This window comes from Hipposideros armiger, unplaced genomic scaffold, assembly GCF_001890085.2.
Source record: "Hipposideros armiger isolate ML-2016 unplaced genomic scaffold, ASM189008v1 scaffold_339, whole genome shotgun sequence".
NCBI classification, from domain to species: Eukaryota; Metazoa; Chordata; class Mammalia; order Chiroptera; family Hipposideridae; genus Hipposideros; species Hipposideros armiger.
Genome location: NW_017731689.1, coordinates 1,133,003 through 1,152,834, shown reverse-complemented (window position 1 = coordinate 1,152,834; position 19,832 = coordinate 1,133,003). Strand labels below are relative to the sequence as shown.

At 41.3% G+C, this 19,832-nt stretch overlaps 1 long non-coding RNA gene across 1 annotated transcript; it reads left to right on the top strand.

Annotated features, from left to right (window-relative positions):
* The first annotated feature begins 839 nt into the window (after positions 1–839).
* LOC109392612 (uncharacterized) lies at positions 840–17,579 on the top strand. The gene is made up of 3 exons (XR_002126095.1): positions 840–1,385; positions 6,391–6,526; positions 17,052–17,579. It is a non-coding gene; the product is annotated as an uncharacterized LOC109392612 (long non-coding RNA).
* Positions 17,580–19,832: the final 2,253 nt, after the last annotated feature.

Genomic DNA, 19,832 nt, shown 5'->3' with positions numbered 1-19,832 from the left:
CAGGCACTGACCTCAGAAGCTTGGATTAGTCTATCACCAACGGATCTATCAATCTCCTCCCAGTTGCATTTTCCCATAACTTTTGCTGTTTTTCAGAGTACCTTTAGGCTTCAATTTCTTTATATTTTTTTGCGATTATCAGTTTGGGGGTGGGGGTGGGGAGGGGATTGGAGCTGTCTGTTCTAAAGTCTGCCTCTCCTTAGAACATGGCTAGTAGTAAAGTGCTCTTTCAAGTGATAGATAAAACGCTAATACACATACTATCACCATCAGGAGAGAAAGAGATGTTAGATATATCTATAGATATCTATACACAGCTATCTAGATCTATAGATGGATGGATAGATAGATAGATAGATAGATAGATGATAGATAGATAGATAGATAGATAGATAGATAGATGATAGATAGATAGATAGAGGTCTATCTGTATCTGTCACACGCCACCCCATGCCATCTCCTCTACTATCCTTCTGGCGTCTCTCCCAGGCCAGTACACACTGCCTGTGCTGTGGGTTAGATCAAGGTGCCAATTCACAGAGACTAAGAGGGAAAGAGCTGGGATCCCTCGATCCTTCTCCCAAGAACACTGGCGAGAGTCCCGGCGGCAGAGGAAATCTGGTCTTCTGGCGGAGAGGTCAGAAGTAGAATCAAGCCAGAGGCAGCGAGCAGGAGAGGAGGGTCCTTGGCGCCGGCAGTCCTATCACAGCCGCAGCCGTGCGATGGGGAGAGCGGCGCGGGGAGCCCCTCGCGCGGCTGCGCCCGGGTCCCTGAAACTCCAGCTCCAGCCCGCGTGGCGGCGCCTGGGTCTGTGGCAGCGGCCGCCTTCTGCCCGGCGCCGCCTCCGCCCGCCCCAACTCGGCCCAACTTGAATGGAGTTGGGGTCCTGAGAGCCTGTCCCCCACAGCCGGCCCGCGGAGAGCCCCGCGCCGCCACCTCTGGTCCGGGACTCGCTCTCCGCTCCCGCGATGGGGAAAGTTGGCGCCGGCGGCGGTCCCCCAGCCCCGCTGAGCGCGCCCCCCTCTCCCCCTTCTCCTCCCCCCTCGCGCCTGCAGCGGCGGCTCCTGCTGGGTCCGGCGGTCCCGGGGCCTGACCCCGACCCCGATCCCGAGGACCCCTCACCAGGAGCCCCGAGGACGGGCCCCTGCTACCCCCTTCCCTTTACGGAGCGCCGCCAGCACTGAGCGCTGCCAGGGGTGAGCAGCTGGGGAGCAGCAGAAGCCCGCGACGACTTCGGGCAGCGGAAGCCTGGAACTCCGGAGCAAGAGTAAGAAAAAGCCACAGGCTCCCGGGATGGAGGAGCTCAGGGTGGCAAACGGCATGTTAACAGTGACAGGGACCTCCGCTCCCCAAAACCGCCCCGTTGGTCTGACCACAACAGCATTGTGAGTAGAGAAGCGGTGATGGGGCGGGGTCAAAGAGGGGAGGGGTGAAGGGTGGTGAGCGGTGTTACAGGGGACTGGGGCTCAGGGGGAGAAGGGCAGCTAATGCTTCTGACCTGGGAAGTGGGCAAAATGAAGCCTCTGCTCACCTCCTCAGGAACTGTCACCTCCAAGAGGTGCCTTCATTCCTCCCGGGCCTCCGTCTTCTTCCCCAACCTCCAACCCTGAAAGAATCTTCCAACTGAGCATGTAAATCCTACTTCCTGACACCGTGGTTGGTGGAGTTGAAGACCAGGCAGAGTAGGTTATAATTAAGTATCTGGAATGTGGGGGCGAGAGGGTTAACGTTTAAGGCAGCCTGGCTTGCCTGGAGTGATTTCCCATTTCCTTGCTGCAAAGCTTATGGGTGGCTCCAGTAAGCCTAAGAGGACATGTTTATGGGGTAGAGTGGATGAGAACTGCAGCGAACAATCATAGCCTTTTAATGTAGTCTCTACTTCTGGGCACTCAGGGAATGCAAGTTAGAGAAAGAGCCTGCCTCACCTTCTAAGGGCCCTGGGTGGGTGGGGGGAAGGGTGTGTGTGTGTGTGTGTGTGTGTGTGTGTGTGTGTGTGTGTTTGCGTGTATGTGTTTACAGCTGGGGTTTTGCAGTTTGTGAATTATCAGCTGTCCACCAGTTGATCCAGTCTTAGAAACATCAATATCCCAGTGACAACAGCCTCCTTATCTCTCCCATTAAAAATATGGGCTTGATCCTCCATTAGGAGGTGACAGATTGATAAATCACAGGAGGCTGACACTAAGGAGAGGGGGTGTGTGATGGGCGTCTGTCTGCTGGTCACAGAGATGCTGGGTGAAGTGAAAGTTGGTGATTTGGGGCCATGCCAGGGGGGTTTTAGGTTTGAGGGAATAAATTCTCAGTTCTTCAATCTGTCAGAGCTGTCGATTTAAAGTGAACCTGGAAACTCTTATTGGCAGAAATAATAAAACAACGGTGGTAATGATTAAAGGCCATTTAAAAAGTGTGTGAAAGTTCTCTAGGCTACAGTAAAGCAGGTGTTGAGAACACTGTGATTAACAATCGGCAAAAAATAGGAGGCCGGCCGAGTGGCTCAGTTGGTTAAGAGCTCTCAAGAGTTTGAGCTCTGAGCAACAGCGGTTCAAGTCCTGGCCCGAGCTGAGCAGCCGCTGAGCTGCCAACAGGTGGCAGGAGGGCTCAGCTAAAAAAAATTAAAAAAAAATAAAATTGGCAAAAAATAAACACATACATAAATAAGTAGAGATTCAGTCAGAAAATTGAGTGATTTCCCTTTGAAATATGCACCAATGATCCAGCCCAGCATCTACCACCATGTCTTCGTTGGAGATATAATTGCCAGAAACCTTCCTAGACATGTGGCACTTCGGTTATGCTCATTGTTAGCTTTGGAAATAAGAGTTTTGAACATTTTAAAGTAAATATCTGCTCATTGGGAATCCTCTTGGTACACAGGTATTGATGGTATTGATGTGAATCATGATAACAGCATTCAGTATCGCTGAATAACCTGAGAGCGTCCACACCACTGTACTATCTAACCTGAGGACACAGGGTCTGGTTTGTATGTTGTTCATGTACAAGTTTACTGCAATGGCATTACCACTAAAATATTTCATCCCATTTAAATTTGAATTTTTAAAACTTTTTCATTTCTTCAAGTAACTAAGTCAGAATTTCTGGCTTTAAAGGGGAGTTTCAAACACATCCAACAGGTAGGTACCAGGAAGCAAAGGACTTTGGACTAGAAATATATGCTGTTATCGAAGCTGCAAATTATCCCTTGAAACATTTTGGACAAAATGAGAAAGGGGAAAAATACATCTTTGGCAAACCAGATATTCATTTAAGAAATGACCAAAATGTATTGCCAGGTTGGGGAGGGTGGGCACATGCACGTGTGTGTGGGCGGGGGGTGGGGTGATGTGTGTGTATATGTACACTGCATGCACACACATGTGCTTATGCTTACAAGCTGAACAGGGTGAGTGCAGGTCAAAGTGTGGATGGGTGGCATGTAGTAAGTTATAAGGGTGGTTTGAGCACCCAAAGTTTGCTAACTGCAGAGCTTTCTGTTTCATCTAAAGTTTCCTATTTCTTAGTGCCAACCACACACACACACACACACACACACACACACACACAGAGTAATTTTTTAGTATGCATGTACGTGTCCTCAAAAAGAAAGAGCTAGTCAGTTTCATCTAGCCAAATTTATCTGTCTCAGCATCATGGAGAAGGTAAAGTTTAAAGTTATTTTTCTGAACTGGATTGTGGAAAATCAGAAGAAACTTCTTGATGGAGGTAACTTGATGAAATGAAAAGCAGAGTGGAGATTTGAGTTTTAGTTCTATTTAGTTTCATATGCCTTTGGCAAGTTGATATAATGATCTTAGTTTGAATTTCTTCATCTGCAAATGGGATCAGTGCCAATCGGGATTAATTGCAAAATCACATACCTTGATACCCATAAAAGGGCATTGTTGTTGTAGTGTCCTATACGTGTGTGTGAGTGTGTGTGTGTGTGTGTGTGTGTGTGAGTGTGTGTGTGTGTGTGTGTCACTGCCATTCACAACGTTTTTCTTCTCAGATCCTTAAAGGGAACAGTTCATCAACCCCAGATCTGAAAACAAAATTAGAAACTCATGATTTGCCACTTTGATTTCTTCCCCCGGAAAGCAGTGGGCCACAGGCATCACACGTCCTTTGGGCCTACCTGATCTTTAGTTAAAGCCATGGCTAAGAAGAACTCATGATAATAATACCTGAATTAAAGATATGGATTTTATGGTAATTATAGGCTACCCATCTAACTTTTCGAGAATTCTGAACTGTTTCCAGGCAACCCCTTCCCCTCTCCTTCCTTCCTCCGTCCTGTGCCTTTTGCTGATGCTTTTGGGGCAGCATTTGAAGATGTGACTTTTGCCTTGCATATGATCAGACTTACCCTGTTGTGTGAGAGTGAGTGTGTGAGTGTGTGTGTGTGTGTGTGTGTGTGTGTGTGTGTGTGAGAGAGAGAGAGAGAGAGAGAGAGAGAGATCTCGAAGGGATTCCCAAAATTTGAGAGCCGTTATTTAAATAGGTACTGTTATACAGGGCAGCCTTTCTTGATGGGAAATTTTGAAGACCTGGACCAAATGAGGAATCCTTTGGCATGAAGGATGCAGAGTACAGATACTGTGTTAGGAGCACCACTCATTTTATACATGATCTAATTTTATATGATGACATTTAGTGTCTTGTCAGGTGTGTGTGTGTGTGTGTGTGTGTATTATTATTTCTTCCATTGAGTTCCAAAATGCTAACCAGCATTAGCTCATTAATCCTATGAAATTCTTGTTAAGTAGGTGGTAAGCATTTATGCCTTTTCCTTTCTTTTTCTGAATATTAAATTAAATATTAAATGTTTGATTTCTCACCTCCAGGCTCCCACTAGCAATGTTGCTCATAGACAGTTATCTGCAGTATATCACTTAACTTATGTCATTATGACAGTGTCAGTGCTGCATTTATTAAACTGCATGACTGACTGGTTGTTTGACATGCGTCAAACATATTTTTAGACCCGCGATATATCAACACAACCTTGGTAATTAAACTTGGCCAGCTTTTTTTTTTAAAACGCCTTATATGTATCATCTTTTTAAATTTTAATAGTAACCTTGTAAGGGTCAGATTTTCAGTCCCATTACACAAAACAGAAAACTGAGGTTCAGAAAGGATAAGTGACTCACCCAAGCTTCCAAGCTGTTTTGGGCCAGAGCACTATTTGAAACCTGCTTTGACCTGACTCCAAAATCCACACTTGCCTTATAGGTTTTCAATTTCTCATCAAGTAGGCAATATACCTTGTGAAAAAGAAATGTTTTGAACATGTGCCCATCATAGTTCCTTCCTTAGCTCCAATGGTGAATGAAGTGTTCTCATAGTCTCCCCTCTACCTTTAAACAGTCCTGAAATCAACACCCTGGTGATTCACTCAGCACAAGGTCATCTGCAGATTCTGAGATCTGGTCTTGGTTAATATCTTTCTGAGTTAACAACAAAATCTGATTATATGTCAGCATGGGCTATGAAAACCAAGTTTGGTCATCATTGTGTAATTTTGTTGTTGTTGTTTTTTTTCCACCTGACTTTTAAAATTTTACTAGAATTGGCTTTCTTTAGTAAATTTTTTCTGCTCAGGGCTCTGGTCCTAATTGAGAATGCAAATACAGTGTGGCAGGGAAGACCAGATGCTGTAATGGAAAAAAGCATCAGATGTGGAGGCAGATGGGCCTGTGTTTGCACTCAGATCTCCTTAGTAGCTGTGCTCTAAGCAGGGAGACTCTGCTTTCTGCTTTCTGAGGGTACATAATGCGTAGCTTCTCTGAAGCCCCACTGAGATCTGACCTGTTGTATTAGTGTCTTTAACTTGAGCGTGTTGAGCAGTTTGTACTTGTAAATAAAGCTCTGGAGAAGTAAGGATGATTCATTGATTTATGCTAGTGACTCGGAAGTGAGAAAACCTTATATTTCACGATTAGGTCTTTCCCTATTATTCGTGTACATATGTGTTTACAGAAATTCCTGAAATTTGAAAGCCACTATTTAAATCAGGTACTGGTGTTTGTAGTAAGATATAATGGCAATCAGTTAGTTTTATATCTTCTCTGTGTTGGCAAATATGTGATCTTTGGGTACAAAATGCATAATCTGAGACTAGAAATTAAACCTTTTTTTTTGAATCTGCTAGTACCTTTTAGAAAATATAATTAAATATTGACTTTGGGAATGATTCACATCTTTTTTAAAAAGGTGCAGACAGAATAGAATTGAGTGTAAAACCGTAGAATTCAGTGCAAAAATACATGCACTGTTGTCACTTATTTATTGTATTAATAATTGCTAACATTTAAGGAGTACTAACAGTGTGCCCGGGACAACATAAATAACCTTATATAAATTATCATATTCCCTTCAATCCTATAGATAATGCTGAGCACCTGATATATTCCAGGCACCTATCAAGTGGTGTGTGTGAAGTGGTGTGAAAAGTTATGAACATTCACATGATGCGGTAGAAGATGCATGCCATCCAGATGGCAAAACTGTTGGAGAAGTAAAGGTGAGATGGAACCCTTCCGGGTGGGATGGCTAAGAAGGCTTGCGTTAAACTAAAAAAATAACCCATTCAAGAAGCAAAGCGTTTATTTGGGATCAAAGAATTGTAATTCAGGAGCACAGATTCAGCCAGAAACCTGAATAGTGTCCCAATTACAGGGTGAAAACACGGGGTTTTATGAGGAAAGGAAAGGAATAATTACTTGAAAAGAAGAAAAAAGTTCCTGTTGGTGCTGACAAGCTGAGCTACTCCTGGCTATGCATGATTGATTACTCATTCTCTCTTCAGATAGAAGATCCATAATCATCAATCATTGTGATCAGGATGTTCCCTTTCCTGCTGACTTTATAAACAATTGTTTGCAAAACAATGGTGGTTTAGCCCAGTCCAACGTTTCAAGAAAGAAGAAGAGCAATGCAGTTCCTCTGGAATGACTGCCCCAGATCCATTTTAAGATGGTACCCCGTATGCCAACTTCCACAATGGCAAGGGTGATGCTTAAATTAGACCATGGATAGAACAGACTTTAAAAGGGGAGTTTTGAGATGATCATAAGTATGTGGTAGGCAAAAGCACTGTAAGAGGAAATGTGGAGAGAAAAGAGATTAAAATTCCCTCATCCATGACATCAGTTTTGAATGATTATGGCTATATTGCCTGGTTGATGACAAACTGAAAATCTATGTTGAAAAAAATAAATCTATGGCATCCCTTAAAGGTGTAATTGTACATTTAAATCCCTTATTTGCACATTTAAATCTCATCTTAGATGTTGTTCCTTCTATTTATCCTGACTTATTTCTCACATACAGTTTTCAAAAAAAGGACTCTTTTATTTAGTAAACTCTGTCAGAGACGTCTCCAGACAGGCTGCCCAGACAAGCCACTTTGCTTTATGTCTGTAAGTTTTTATGTCCATTATGTGGCCTGACTCTATGTGTATCTGAATTACTGTGCCATACCTCTAGAAAGTATAAAAAACGCACCTATGTCTCTGGAGGGGAAACTGGCCAAACAGCATCCCCGCAGTGGCCAGAGGTGAGAGCCCGGAAGAGGCCATGCCCAGTGTGCGCTGGAGCCAGACTCCTGGAAACGGAATGGCTGCTCTGCAGCACAGCTCCGCTCAGATCAGTTGGATGCAAAACTTAAACACTTGGCAAGAAACAAAGGTGAAACCTTCCTATACAAGGCTTATAATGAAAGAACAGAGCTTATTCTAAAACGTAGGTGGGGATAAAAGGACGTGGGTGCTCTTATGGGAAACCCTGCCTTTACGCGTACATAAAAGGTATCTGCTGAGATCTACTAAATGCTTTTTGTACTGCCTTAGATCAGAAATGTGCCTTTTAGCTTTCCAAAATGCTTCCCTTTTGAAGAATTTTGTCACATCAGTTTTATTCTCACCATAGTCCTGAGAGATAAGAAGGACAGATATCATTAGTACCTCCATTTATTTAGTGGGGGATGAAACTCACTGCTGGTTTAGTAGTGTGATTAGGTCAGTTATTGGGAGATGGGATAAAATAAAAGAAAATGTGAAAAAGATCTGGAAAGATAGGGCTAACATTTTACCATTGACTAGGATAATTTTTTCATTTAAATTGTATTTTCTGGTGTTTCTTGAATCAATATGCACTACTTGTACTATTTTTTAAAAAACTTATTTAAACAACAAAAATGTTATGAACTAAGCTTCATTATACTTCATTCTAGGCACTTAAATTTTACTTAAAAATTTCTCTAATTACTAGTGTTAGTAGATAGATTTGATGACAAAGGTGGCAAGAAGACCACTCTTTTTTCTTCTGAATGTGTAACAGCAGATGCTTCAGGGCTTTTTCATCACTCCTTTTGTTTTTTTTAATTAAAGAAGAGACAGATAGGGAGATGCTTGCACCAACAAGACTATATATTATGTACTATATACTATATACTCTCGTATATACTCTATACTATATGCTCTGGTGACCTACCCATAGTTCCAACAAAGATAACATACATTTCTCAATTTAAATTTCAGCCATTAGCTTGATCTTGCTATGTATCTGTCTATCTATCTATCTATCTATCTATCTATCTATCTATCTATCTATCTATCTGTCTGTCTGTCTGTCTATCTCTCTCTCTCTCTCTCTCTCTCTCTCTCTCTCTCTCTCTATCTATCTATCTATCATCTAGCTCTCTCCAGTCATCTATAGATATTCATGTACACACACAACCACATACACATGCACACCCTTGGTCATATGTTTACATACATAATAAGTCAAGCACTCATATTCTACCTGTAACTCCTCCCTCATGAAGGTGAGTCGTTAGATGGTCTTGCACGGCCCTGGGAAAGAAGTTTACTGATGGAATGGCTTAGATGGAAGTCATCTTAGGACAAAGGGAGAGAGAGAAGGAGACAGACAGAAACTAGGATACAGAGAGATGGAAAAAAGCAAAAGGAGTATGACACAAAGAATGGTGAGGGAGAAGCCAGAGAGGAGGAGGGAGCAAAACAGAGAAAAAGAGGGAGAGGGAGAGAGAGAGGCTACCTCAGAAACATGGAGACCCAGAGATCCAAAAAGAGAATCACAGGAACAGTGAGAAACCAAAGAAAGCCAGTGACGATGGAGAACTTGTAATTCAATGTTTTTAAAAAGGTCCAGAGTAAAAATTGATCTTACATTCAGAGAACCTTTCCTACTGATGCATTTGTTTGTTGGTTTGTTGGTTTTCTTAAGTTTTGGTATAAGTTCTGAATTTTGTATTCTCAGAAGCCATACTGTACTCCTAAAGGACCCATGAGGTGTGTGCCAGGTTGCCAGGGCATGGGGTAAGCAGTAGCCCCTATAGTTCCTTCAAAGGCATGTGTGTGCGACCTCCTGACTTTGCAAAGAAAGCATATTTCAAACTTTTTTTTTTCTTCTTCTTCTTTTTGGCTAGGAATGGGTTTTACCTTTGATACAGTATTCACCCTCGTGGTTAGAGTTCTAGGTCGGTCCATAGAAACCCAGGGTCCTTGTATCAGAGCTTATGATATGATTTAACTCTCCAGTAGGTTAAATAACTTTACAGGCTCATCTGAGCATCAAACTAGAACTGGCCATTTCATTTCTGGTGAGAAGTAGATATGATGACGCCAAAGACATGGGCACAGTTGCTTTCTTTGTTTGTTTGTTTGTTTTTTTTTTTTTTACTCCAGACACTCAACAAAGGTAGTTGGTAGCTACCTAAGCCATGTACACTTCTCTTTTTTATGGAAGAACTAAAGTGATTAGGAATTTTTCCCCTTTGAAGAAACTAGCACAGGCCACCTATTCTGTATTTTGCCTGTCTTTACAAGGTGCATTTTGGTTAGCTGGGGCTGCATAGAGAATTTACTCAACTAACGATACATTTTACCAGAAACTTTTCACAGTTGTAAATTTGGGACACAAGATTGTGGTCTAGTATAGGGGTGGGCAAACCTTGTCCCATGGGACACATTTGGTTTGCTACCTGTTTTTGTAAATAAAGTTTTATTGGCATGCAATCACATTCATTTCTTTTTATTTACCATCAGTAGCTGTTTTGGTGATGCAAAAGCTAAGTTGAGTAGTTGTAACAGAAACCATATTTCCTGCAATGCCTAAATTATTTCCTCTCTGGTCCTTTACAGGAAGTTTGCTGACCCTGGCCTATATCATGGGGAGGAAAATTTTAACCATCTTTTAAATTTATTTTTTTAAAGTTATTTACTAGTTTCAGGTGTACAAAAGAACAGTGATTAAAAATGTATATACCTCACAAAGTGATAACCCCAATTAACCTATTACCCATCTGACACCGTACAAAGTTATTAGAACGTTATTGACTATATTCCCTATGCTGTACTATATATTCCTGTGATTATTTTTTCAATTATAGTTGACATTCAATACTATTTTATATTAGTTTCAGTTGTACAGTGTAGTGGTTAGACATTTATATAATTTATGAAGTGATCCGCCCATAAGTCTAGTACCCATCTGACACTATACATAGTTTTTACAATATTATTGACTATATTCCCCATATTAAAATTTACATCCTATGACTCTCTTATAACTACTAATTTGCACTTATTAATCCCTTCACCCTTGTCACCCAGCCCCCAAACCACCGTCCATCTAGTAACCATCAGTTAGTTCTCTGTATTTGTGAGTCTGTTTCTGTTTTGTTTGTTCTTTTATTTTGTTCTTTGGATTCCACATATAAGTGAGATCATATGGTATTTGTCTATCTCAATATGACTTATTTCACTTAGTATAATACTCTCTAGTGGGTGTTAACCATCTTTTTATATTTGTCTATGCTGTTTTAAATTTTTTTGCCATTTGTGTAGGTATTCCTTTTGTAAAAAAACTATTAAAACATTTTAAATGATTGTGCTACATGCTAAGGTATAGCCTTTGCCCTTGAGGTTGCATATACTGATGGGAACAGACAGCTGTGCAAATAGAAACATTGCAATTTAGAGTGATAAGTGCATAACAAGCATAATAAACATTTATGCAAAGTACTATGAGGACAAAGATGGGTAGAGAGCTATTCATCCTCCTAGGAGAGAGAAGGAATGATTCTAGAATATTTAAGCTGGACTGTATACCAGGCCAGGGCTATTATGAGAATTAGGTCCACGTTAGTGATTCTAATACATTTAACAAGATGTGACTAGTCATCCTTCCTTTCTCCATGTCATTTGGGACTCGTCTAACAGTCTTTAAATATCATGTTTGATTTCCTTTTTCCTTTTGAGCATCGCGGCTCTGACTGGACTAAAGAATCTGAAATCCCAAACCAATCAAGTCCTGCCTTAAATCTTAAGCATTTGCTCTCCCATATCATCACAGTAAAATTTCATTAGCATGGTTGTGACAGAGTTTCTTCATGATATTTGCTATGGTGCTGCTTCCACACAAGATGGAAATGGGTGATTCTGTCATTTTCTTGGGCATGTGGCCTGAATCAATGTGGCTGATGGGGTGTGTTATGACAAGTCAGTTTTCATTTTCTCTCAGTCCAGTATTGTTACCCTAGGAAGTGTGATGATATGTGATAGACGGAACGAAATCACCATGCTCTATGGTCAACTGGGTATATATGTGTAAATCTCAGGGGCTGTGTACCTAAATTAGGTCAATGCATGTCTCATAAACTAACCTTAATGGCTTTCTCAGAGCTATTCCGAAAGAAGAAAGTTAACTCTTATAAGACTTTTTTTTTTAATTATTTTTTCTCCAAAGACTCCTTTTCTTCCCACTATGGCTATTTTTATTTTTAAAGAATAAGTATACATTAAAAAGCACCCATACTATCACTGCACTGCTTGTTGGATTTTCGTAAATGAACACACTTCTGTCGCCAGCACTCGGGACAAAAAGAGACACCCAGAGGCTTCACTCAGACCCTTGCAGTCACTTCCCTCCCCTAGGACAACCTCTGTTTTGACTTTAAATAGCATAGGGTGGTTTTACTTGATTGTATACCTCATATGAACTTGATAAAAATGGAATCAAATTCTATGTCCTTTTTTATATCTGGCTTTTTTGTCCAATATTATGTTTATTAATTTCTTTGATATTGCATTTATTTGTGATTTAGTTGAGCTCTATAATTTGAGATTAATAGGAATCATTCTTCTATGAGTAGTCTAGCTTGTGTCTTATGATGAACATATAAACATATCTTCAATTCTGAGAACAATTATGTTCTGTTTTAGTAGACACTGCCAAGTATTTTTTGCAATTAACTATACCCATTTATGCTCCCATCAGTAGTGAATGAGAGTTTTGGCAACGACACATGCACCAACACTTGGTATTTTCCATCTTTTTCATTTTATCTATTAATTATGAGATGTTTTATTGATTTTAATAAGTATTTCCCTAATTTCTATGAAAGGCAGTTGTTCATTTGGATATTCTCCTTTGTGAATTGTTTGTTCAATTCTTTTTAATTTTATTCTATTATGTTACCTGTCTTTCTCTTATTGATTTTTGGAAGATTTTGGGGTTTTTTTGTTATATTTGTTATTTGTTATATATTTAATCTGGCTGAGTCATTTGTCACATATACATACTTATTCCTACAGGGTGACTTGACTTTTCACTATCTTGGTGGTGTCATTTAATGTACAGGAGTTCTCAGTTATCATCTATTGCTATACAGTTAGGGGCAGGGTTATGGTTAGAGTTCAGAACTTTTGAGGGACTGGTTTAAGCAAACCAGCCTACATCGAGGTCATCGAAATGTTTTCCTATATACTTCTTGAATAATATTATTACTTTATCTTGCACATTTCAATATGTAGTTCATCTTGAATTGATGTTTGTATATAGTGTGATGTAAAAGTGAAGATGCATACATAACACATATGTGCTTTTTCTCTATGGCTATTGACACAGGATTATTCATTGAAAAGATCATTCTTTCCCCACTACTTTGCTGAGTGACCTTTGTCACAGATGTGTTGACTGTATATTTGTGGGTGTCCTTCTGAACTCTCCATTATGATCCCATTAGTTAGTTAGTCCTTGTATTAGTATCATATGATTTTAATTATATGGTTTTATCACAAGTCTTTATATATCTACCATCTTTAAATGTTTAGCAATCTTCTATTGTATGCTAGACAGCATAGAAAAGATTCACAGAGAATACAAATGATGCTGTTTTCCAAAAGAGAGGATTTCTCTTTTTCTCTGCTAGGATCAAATAGGATGGGGAGATGATACTCAGTTGTATCAGGGACTGATCTGAATTTTGTCTAGGTTTCAGCTTGGCAAGAGTCAGTCTTTTGGTTAGCCCCTTCTACCATGGTGTGATTCTCTGGGGCTTTTGATTGACATTCTGGTGTCCCTGGTGTCTTCAGCTCTGGAAAACAGCTAGAAATTCAGTTTTCTTCAGATATTCATCGTAGCTTTGATCTCCCACCCCATGCAATATTTTCCCTCCTTTTCTTTTGGTAGAAAATGCCTGTGGTTTCATGTGCACCAAACCTCCAACCTTGTCACTCCAGCCTTGCAAAACCAAACTAGGTGTTAAGTTTGCCTGTCACCTGAGGAACTGTAGCTCTCTGCCAATAGTCCAGGCTGGTCTCAGGCTCTAACTTTGCCCAATATTAGGATGTGTCCCTATGTGAAATGTGATGTAGAATCTCAGTATCAATTCACCATTCATTCTAGGGCTTCAGTCAGTTCCCCGCACTGGGCCCCTGCCTCCTCCACCTGGTAGGCTTTGTGTTCTAAGCCAGCAAGACTGATTGACCTCTTTGTGTTCCTGTGCAAATGTGTGGCAGAGCAAAGTGGACATACAAAGCTCTTAGAATGGAAGGCTAACCTAGGCAAAAAGTTATGGTGGCCGAAATTCGTAGGTTCCTTATACAGATTGGTGGATGTAGATTAAAGTTGAAACATTTGATACGTAATTTAAGATGTTTAATCAGTAACCATGGGGAATCCAGGAAGGAGGGAGGGTAAGAGAAAAGGAGGGCAATGCCCAGGCTTCTAGCTATGGCTGTTGAGTGGCTAATGGCAATATGTATTGTGACAGGGGACAAGTTAAGGTTCAGGATTTGGGGTTCACAGTACTAAGGAAGAAAAGTGGCTCTACTTTGCTGTTAAGTTGCCCTCTACCTTAATGCAAGTGAAGCCCTAATATCACTGCGGGTAACTGTGTGACTATGTGCGTGTGTGTGTATGTTTTTGCATATGCACACTTGACTTCAGCTTGCTACACTTAGTCACAGGAGTGAAATCTCTTCTGTCCTCTGTCCTCACTACAGGAGTTTAAATCAAGGAGGGCCATATAGAAGCTTTGATATGGTGATCTTCTGTGGCTTTACTGAGACCTATGTGCTCAATAAAAGTTCCATGTGGCTCCTTGCAAAGTCCATCCTGGGCACCAAATACAAATCCCATGTGGTTTCCGACAAGTCCATTCTGAACAAAATAATGGATGGGTGCTATGGCCTCTCCCTGAAGGAGAAGGTATAGGTCAGAGTGGGACAGCACTGCCATGAGCAGAGCCATCCCCAAGGTTGGGGACCCCACTGTGGTCCCCTAGAAAGTCATCATCTCCTCATAGTAGCAGAGATGAGCTCCAGTGCTGATTCCTTGTATCATCTGCCATCTCACTGAAGCCTCCTGAATGAAGTGTGCATTATTAACTCAGATGTTCAAGGAAAGTATGTGAATCTAGACTGCTGTAAACCTCAGATGAATTAAGTCAAGGCAACTGGACTGGTGAATAACTTAAACTTCAGTGATAATTGCTCAGCCAGTTTTATCCTCCAAATCTGCTACTAATGGAATAATTTATGTTGCTTATCCACCCTTTCTTGAAATATCCTAATATGAAGCAGTTCTCACAAAAGACTATAAGATGCACATGTTAATTACATGGCAAAGAGGGTTTTTTATGTTAAAAAATAAAATTGGAAGAATCGCTCAAAGTCTTCTGTCCCACCCCAGTAAACTATCAGCCAATGCCCTATGACAGTAAGTGCCCTTCTTGTGAGGTGAGGGGCTCATTTATTTAATTTGTAATGAATTAATAAATGAGTGAGAAATTAAGGCTGCCCCATTCACTGCTGATTTTCTTCTCTCATATGTTGCTTCCTCAATGTTACTCTGCATTTAAGTGTCTCAGGAGAGAACCTAAGGTTGAAATTGGGTCTCGGTGCGGCAGACTGAAAGGGTGCAAGACACGGTGTATAAAGAGCGTAGAGGATTCACCCTGATTGTCAGTGATTTGACCAATGCCTCCCAGCAATGACTTCTAATGCTCCATTCCCGCTGAAGTTATGAATGTGGCTAATGGAATAACCTAATTAAGAAACCAGCTTAACCGACTCTGTAGAAAGCACAACTTTAGATTGAATTGGTGGGTTTCTATTAATAATAGCCAACTACTAAATGTATTCAGGCTATTTAGGTAATGGCAGGGACTTTCTCTCACTGATAGATTGTAACAGAATCCCAGGAGGTATCATTTTCTATTTCGGAACGTGTGGTGAGGTTTTTCCAAGAGCTGGCGCCTCTGTATCCCCAGGGTCTCTGTCCAGTGAATCCCTTGCCATGTTAGCATGAGTAGTTGGTTTCAGGTTCAAGTCTAATTCTCCTGAAAACAGACCACTGTTTTACACTGGCTTGGTGTCACGGACTTCCTGGTGCTGCTGACTTCAGAGCTTCACTGAAAGCATCTCCATGACGATGAAAATTTATTGAGTGCCAAGGGCTGGCTCAGTTCCTTCCTACCACATCAGCTGCCTGTATGATGCATATTCATTCATTCTATCTATCTATCTATCTATCTATCTATCTATCTATCTATCATCTATCTCTATTTCTATCTCCAAAGGCTCTTCTTGATTAAAATATGAATTTGCTCTTTTACTGAAAGGCTTGCCTCCATTAGTTTTACCTGGTCTGTGGCTTTTGGGTTCCTCATAGTTAATAAGAAGGTAACATGGAGACCAAACCTGAGAGAAGCCAACCCGCTTCCTTGAGAAGGACATAACCTTGTTGAAAAGTGATTGCAGACATCAGTAAAATTATATGAGGGAGGATAAAACACCTCATTAATATAGAGTCGGGTTTATCCCATTTATGAGCTTCACTTAATTGTTAAAGGCTAAAACATTTGGAGAAAATTTTAACAACATTCTACTAAGGTCAAAGTAGCTAAGATTAAAGTTTAAATGGTTTTATCTATTGTGTTGTTTCAAGAGCTGTCTCTCCGTTTGGGGAGGTAAACTGAGGTGTGAGGTGTAGAGGCCTGGACTCAAGTCTGGAGACTTGCTTTCTATTCCTCTGCTGTTAGCTGGCTGTGTGACCTCAACCATGGCCCTTCCTTCCTATAAATAAGGAGATAAACATACCATTTCCCAAGTTGGTTGTGAGGCCTCCATAAGCTCTGAGAGCGGCTGACCCAGTGGAGAGCCTAACTCACTGTGGATATCCAGTGGACATTTGGTTCAATATCTATGTCAGTCTTTTCTATGAGAGTTTGTTCAGGAAGCTTCTGTGAGCCAGGGAGTTTCATGAGATGCCGGTGGTCATTATTTGTGAGCCCTGGTCATCCTTCTTAGGCTGGGGAGGATCATTAGACCTGATCTAGATGACTAGGGTTTTAGTTCTGATTTGTCCTTCATTAATTACTTGTGTGACTTTGGGGCAAATCACCTTCCCTGAGCACTTAGTAACCTCACCTGGGCTATAAGCATTATACTGCAGTCCAGCATAGCAAGGATTCTGAGTGAGACTGCTTGAACTTGAATCTCAGCTCTACTACTTATTACATGGTAACCTTGGGCAGGTTACTGAAACTTCTCTGTATGTGTTTTCTTATCTATAAAATAAGCATGATAATAGTCCCCTCATAAGATCTTTAAGAGGCTGACTTGAATCACTGCATGGAAAATGCTCTAGCAGAGTGCCTGGTACATGATATGTGTTCAATAAATGTTAATTGAAATGCTTTTTATTTCTTCCTACCCCTCACTTGGATGAAATCACAGATCATGGAAATCAGAATGCCGAGTACCCTGTTCATACAACTGTTAATGCCACGATAGTTCACTGAAGAAAAAGAAAACCTGTCTAATGCTCCCCATTTTATTTTACCTGAATATTTTTTTCTATTTTTTTCCCTTTCCCCTAATTTCTGTTTGTGGCAGAGCCGCAGCAACAACAGCAATAATAACTACAGTTTGGGGCCAAATTGCCAGAAACCAAGGATGACAAAGACCATCCTCTACTCAGGTCTCTGCTGTGCCCTGGTTTTCTTTGGCAGGAATGCCTCACGTATTTTCTCAAAAGCCACACAGCTGGGAGTGCAGCGGTTTTCCTGGAACCCAAGGCACAAGGCTCCTGCTTCCCTTATGGCAGGCTCAAGTTCTCATTCAGGGAATCAAGCATTTCTTCATCCAAGCGGAGGCGCCTGACCTGCCCCTCCCTGTTTCAGCAGCTCACACACACCACTCAGACCCCGTCAAGGCAAGGGAAGGCTGCACGAAATGTCTCCCTGAGCCCCGGGAGGGAGCTCAAACTGCTCAAACTGCCTCTCAGAGGACAAAGCTTTGGACTGGACTGTGGCTTCAGCTGTGACTCTTTTCCCTGTGGATGACACAAGAAGGTGCTCCCTGCAGAATGTAACCCAGTCACAAAGGCCAAAGGCTGAGGCGAAGTTGCCACTTTCCTTCCAGTTTATCACTCGAGGGTCTGTCCGCCGGAATCCTTGTTAGGTTTATGGGTATCCTGGCTTTGTACCTATACCCTGGCATTTGAGTGCATATGCCGGAGCTGACAGCTTTCACTGGTTGGAAGTTGGTGGTTCTGCCCGTCTCTAGCTGTCTGACTTTGGGCATTCAGTTCATGTCTCTGCGCCTCAAATGCCTCATCTGTATGATGGGAGTGGTCATGCTTGTCCTGCCTGCGTGGTCAAATAAAATTTCATCTCTGTAAATCCGAAACCTTGGGGTCCCAGAGCTGGGTAGGAAGCTTGCATGTCATCTAACGCAGCCTTTCCCTGTTGCAGGTGACCATCCCCTCACCAACAAGCTGGACTAATGATGCTCTGCTTGGGCTCTCAATGGGCTAATGGGCTTTCACTGGCTGGGGAGCTGCCCACAGCAGCTCTGATCCTTAGAAAGTCTTGCCTTGTGCTGGGCTGCAATGAAATCTGAGCCCTTCAGTAGCTTCCTCCTGCTGGTTTCTGTTTCAGTTCTGGACCCAACACTACATTGACTCCCAAAGGAGTTCTGGATATTGAAGACTACTGTAAATACATATATGTATACCATCACGATTTTCTTAACTGGCAACCAAGTCATCTTCTCAGGCCCTTTGCCTGCTCTGCCTTTGGGGTTCTGATCGGGATTGTTTAACTTGGAAATAATTTCCCCCCTTATTGCCTAGAATTATTTTTAATTCTGGACAATAATATAGATGCATCAAATTTTAGTAAAAACATTTTTAAAAGGCCTAGAAAAAAATCTAAAGAATGTAATTAAAGTTATTTGCAACCCATCTTAGCTGTATAAATAAATACATAATTAATTAATTAATTAAATTATGTCTGTATACCTTACACCTTGGTTGTGTTTCCACGTATATGGTTACATGTTTGTGTGTAATTGTTGAAATTATGCAACACACGGTGCTGCACTTCAGCATTTGCTCTCTTACTGGACATTTTATTGTCTTTGCCATGCCAGTTATTTATAAGTCTTACAAGGCTTGAAATATAATGTTCTATTGATTGAATACACTATCATTTGCTTAGTGGACCCCCTCTACAGCCCTGATTTGTAGCCAGTTTTCAGGAGCTTCAGGGCTATTCTCCTTGAGGAATGGAAAGATGGCAGAAGGCAACATTTCCAGATTCCCACAGCAGGAAATGCTTTTCCAAGTGTTAGGGTAATTCTTTCACCCCTTTCTTTTTTTCCTAAGTGGGCAGAATTAATAGGACACGTAGGTCAGACTGTATTAGATCTCAAAAGCTGAAAAAAACCCATGTGAGTGTGTGTGTGAGTGTGTGTGTGTCAGCACGTCACAGATTCATATTTAAAATGCTATACTGGTAACTGCTGTGGTCAACAAGAGGTTTGGGTTTGTTTCATTTACTGTTAAACTGGGCCCACCAAGAGCTTGAGCTGCTGCTTTTCTCTCATATTAAGGATTTTCCTTGATCAAGGAAATTCAAGTATCAGGGAATTGCTGTCCTTCAATGTCAGGAAGAGAGCATTTGATGCATTTGAACCCAGAGCTAGAAATCAAAATTTCCCAGATACGTCTTCCATTAACATAATCTGGGGGCTCCCCTGTTTGGTACAGCCTAGCTCTGACAGCACGAAGGCTCCACTGTTATCTGGGGTACTTGTTAAGGGGGCGGTATCCCCACTCTCTGCAGACTTACAGAACCAGTCGCCAAAATAGGGGAATTGGAATCCATATTTTTCACAAATGAATTTCATCAGGTAAATTTAAGAAATGAATCATGACACAGACACAATAAGATTCCTAGTCCCTCAGCTTCACCTGAATATAACTGCTTTCTCTTGTCCCCACACCGATATTTCTGAGTCTCAGTGTCTTAGATATTGGGCTTTACTTAAACACCTGTTTCAACTTTGCTAATTGTGAAAATCACACAGATGGAGAGGAGCAGCTTCATAAACCTGTAGCCAGGCTGACGGAAGGAATTTTGCCAATATGGAAGTGACCATTTTTGAAAGAAGCATCCCACATCTCCCCAAAGGCACTGCCACAAATAGAGAAGCAGCTGCATTGCTCTGTCA